The sequence below is a fragment of the Berghia stephanieae genome, chromosome 10 (genome assembly GCF_034508935.2).
Source record: "Berghia stephanieae isolate SIO BIC M18660-M18661 chromosome 10, UCSD_Bste_1.3, whole genome shotgun sequence".
NCBI lineage: Eukaryota > Metazoa > Mollusca > Gastropoda > Nudibranchia > Aeolidiidae > Berghia > Berghia stephanieae.
In genome coordinates, this window is record NC_088369.1 from 29158127 (window position 1) to 29163049 (window position 4923).

Here is a 4923-nt window from a genome sequence, read left to right on the forward strand (position 1 = left end):
CGATTAGGAGGCTCCCGTTTAGTCGATAGAGCAAGATAACCCGAAACGTCAACAAAATAAAAGAACGGGAAAAGACAAGGGTGATAGAAGGAGGGAACTCTTGTTAAGTTCCCTCGGAGAGGAAGATCAGGCCACTGCTCTGGGCAAGGCCCGAACATATGAAAATGAGAGATAGAGAAAGACCATGCTTCACGGTCAGACAATTGTAGTGAAGAAATGAATGGAGATAAAAGGTTTACGGACACGATACATTTATGTATGATCCTCATTTTTGGATCGCAACTGTAAACATTTTTACCCAGTTAATTATTCAGAAAATGAGATCGAGTCATTGATTTTTACCTCCCTTTATTCGACTTGGCATGTATTCATTAATTATTGGACAAAGCCTTTTTTGTCAATTCAGCCCAACTGTTGTAAAATTAAAACATTCTGAAGGGAGAAGCAAGTAATGAAAATAAACCAGTCAGCGTGTCTTAAACAACATTTTTCATTTGCTATTGTTTATTTCATCATCAATTAATTACTTTATAACAATCAACAGAACTATTATTTGAATCAACCATTTAAAATGACTTAAAAGGAAACATTTGTCAAGGAGGTCAAATAATAATAATGATAAGAAGAAGAATTTTAAAAAATAAATGTGCAGTTACATTAATTGTTACAAAGCCGATTGAGGGGTTGTAAACTATGATTGGCTTATTCATTCTATCTTTCATAAATATGTGACCCATTTTATCAACACGGTTTTATGCGGGATAAACTTGGTGTTGGAAATTCAATTCATAGCCGCAAATATGAAAATTTTGGTTAATTTTTTTGTTATGGTGGATAAAAAATATAATTTGATATTTAAAAAAAAACAACCAAACAAACAAAACCAAAACCAAAAACATAAACAAACCCAATGTTAGTATTTTTTACCATAGCTATTCTAAATTCACTTTCCGGTATCAGATTCATTCCGATATAATACCGTTTTGTGACGGTGAATCACAAATGAACTTCTAAGAATCCTTCATTTTAAGTACAAAATATATTTGTAATTACCATAAGATATACAAACATTCAAAGTATGCGTAAAAATACAATATTTCATATATCAAAAAAAAAAAATAATATGGAATTGCCTTAAATAGCGTAAATAAGTCACAAATAAAACCATTGAGATTACAATGCAAATTGAGGCCAGTTTAAGTGGACATTATACACCATCTTATACACCAACGACTGCAGACCATCCTTTGAAAATTGTTTTATAGTGAAATATGCAGATGATACTGCTATTCTTGGCTTAGTAAAAGATAAAGTTACCGAAAAGAATTATTTCAAACAAATAAATATATTCACCGATTGGTGTAAACAAAATCAGCTTAATTAAATGTTGAAAAAAACGAAAGAACATGTGTTTGGTGTAAAAAATAAAAACGACTTAAAGTGTGTGACGATCGGTAAAGATGATGTTGAGATAGTTGACTATTTTAAATATTTAGGAATAACCATTGATAGTTCCCTCAATTTCTCTCAACATATTAATATAATATCTAAGAAAGTTGCCCAAAGATTATACATCCTAAGGAAATTGAGAACATTTCAAGTAAGGAAGAAAACTATGTTGAGTTTATGACTCATTGGTTAAAAGTGTAATTGCGTTTGGCTGCACCATATGGTTTGGCGGATGCCGACTTAAAGATAAATCAAAAATTTCAAAATCTATCAAAGAGGCATCAAAAATAATAAACCATCCTCTTGGTGAAGTAGAAAGAATTCATGGAAAAGCAATAGAAAGGAAAGCATTCTCAATTACCAACAATAAAAAACATATTTTATACCATGAATTTAGTCTTTTACCATCTGGGAGGTTTTGTCAGATTAAATGTAGAACTAACAAGTATAAATCAACGTTCGTTCCATCAGCAATAAAAATTTTGAATATTTCATATGGTACAGAAAAACCAAGGATTGATTCGTTGACTGATTAACTGATTAATTTATTTAATACTAGATTAACTGACCAATTGATAATGATGATAATTTTTGGTGTCGAATTGCCACAATTGTAACAAATTGAAAACGAAATGAATATGTTTATGTTGTGTATATCGCACGTGTGAAAGAAAGAGAGAGGGAGAGAGAGGGAGAGAGAGAGAGAGAGAGAGAGAGAGAGAGAGAGAGAGAGAGAGAGAGAGAGAGAGAGAGAGAGAGAGAGAGAGAGAGGAGAGAGAGAGAGAGAGGAGAGAGAGAGAGAATGAGAGAGAGAGAGAAAATAAGTAGGAGTGAAATATCTGTTCAATGTTACAGTTATTCATTTAACGTTATAACAAGTGTAACTAAATGACAAATTGCCATATTTATGGGCAATAAAGATCTATTATTATTATTATTTTTATTATTATTATTATTATTATTATTATTATTATTATTATTATTATTATTATTATTACTATTATTATTATTATTATTATTATTATTATTATTATTATTATTATTATTATTATTATTATTATTATGTATTTACAACAGGATCTAGATCTACTACAATTCGTTTGTAGAGAACAATTTCCTCAGGCTCTATTTTTTCCTTATCATTTTTCAATCATAGGTGCTTTACATCAAAATAACGATCTGCCTAAATGACTAACTGCGTTCCGCGGTCTCAATGGCGTCGTTTAATTGCTAAGTAACGGGCGAACCATCAATTTGGCAATTTATTGATGCTATGCGTTAAGGTAAAGTACTCATAGCACCCACAAGTCACATAGAACGTACCAACACATAATTGGATTCAGTAGTCTGATGTCACACCCCCCGGCTACGGCGGCCATCTTGGTTCTAAACAAAGAAAATCATTACTTTTTATTCTTCATGCTGGCTAGAACTTTTCATATGCCTTGTGATCAGAATGTGTCAAAACATGATCAGATTTATGGGTTTTCTTTTCCTCTGGATACGCTTTATGCTCGTCGGGGAAATATTTCATACGGGCGTCCGCCATTGTTCCGATAGTTTAGAGCCAGTGTTACTAAGTTACCATGCGTCATAAGGAAGGAAGTGACGTTACGGCTGTTGAAGAGTATTATGCGAAACCTTTAACGTTTGTAGTCTGGTTGGTATAATTAGTGAGAACAATTCAGACAAAGTCTGTATAAAACAATAACAAAGAGCTGAGTGACGTCAATTTCGTTCCTTCTATATCCCTATAGATAGTTCGAAGTTGACGTCACTCGGGTCTTTGTTATTGTTTTTTGTCATCCGCGTTTATGAGTAATGCTCACTGAACTATATTAACCCGACTATAAACGTTCATGGATACACACAGTTTTGTGTGTTGGTCCGTTATACTTCCGGATGGCAATGTTCTGAGCCTCTTAGCCAAGCGCATACTATCTATAGATAGAATGCGCTTGGCCAAGGAGTTCACAACATTGCCATCCGGAAGTATAACGGACCAACACACAAACTCTGTGTAACCATGAACTTTTATAGTCTTGTTAATACAGTTTAGTGAGAACAACTCACAAACGCGGATGGCAAAAACAATAACAAAGGCCTGAGTGACGCCATCTACATACTATCTATAGATAGTATGCGCTTGGCTAAGAACTTCATAACATTGCCATCCGGACGTATAACAAACCAACACACAAAACTATGTGTAATCATGAACTTTTATAGTCTGGATAATACCGTTTAGTGAGTATTACTCATAAATGCGGACGGCAAAAAACAATAACAAAGACCAAAGTGACGTCAACTTCATTCTATCTATTATCAGTTTTTATCAAGGAAGAAATCACAGTAGTGAGCTACGCCTCTGGCTTTATTAATAGTAACAATTGTTTATGTAAAGTGTGTACAATGTGCTGGGTCCACGTTAGTGAATAATACACATGGATCTCGTGACCATGTATGTAAGAGTTCAGTGTTCGTAATCACAACATCATTCAGTGCGTGTATTGTGTATTGTAAATCATCAACATGTTCGCTCATAACAGACCCTTCCTTTTTTATATAGATAGAATGCGCTTGGCCAAGGAGTTCACAACATTGCCATCCGGAAGTATAACGGACCAACACACAAACTCTGTGTAACCACGAACTTTTATAGTCTGGTTAATACAGTTTAGTGAGAACAACTCACAAACGCGGATGGCAAAAACAATAACAAAGGCCTGAGTGACATCATCTGCATACTATCTATAGATAGAATGCGCTTGGCCAAGGAGTTCACAACATTGCCATCCGGAAGTATAACGGACCAACACACAAACTCTGTGTAACCATGAACTTTTATAGTCTTGTTAATACAGTTTAGTGAGAACAACTCACAAACGCGGATGGCAAAAACAATAACAAAGGCCCGAGTGACGTCATCTGCATACTATCTATAGATAGTTCGAAGATGACGTCACTCAGGTCTTTGTTATTGTTTTTTGCCATCCGCGTTTATGAGTAATGCTCACTGAACTGTATTAACCTGACTATAAACGTTCATGGATACACACAGTTTTGTGTAACGGACCAACACACAAAACTATGTCTAACCATGAACTTTTATAGTCTGGTTAATACAGTTTAGTGAGAATCACTCACAAACGCAGATGGCAAAATACAATAACAAAGGCTTGAGTGACGTCATCTTCATTCTATCTATACCATAAAGAAGAAAACTCCCAAAAAAGAGAAGTGCTAGATGAGTCAATAAAATTGAGAGAAAGCTAAAGGGAGTAAATGTGACTCATAAGTAAAGGAACAACACAAAACAAACGACGTTTCGGCCTTCGGCCTTTTTCAGGTAAACACGATATATATATATATATATATATATATATGAAAATGTGTGTGTTTATATATGTGTGAGTGTCTGTGTGTGTGTGTGTTTGTGTGTGTGTGTGTATGTGTGCAAGGGAAGAAGAAGAA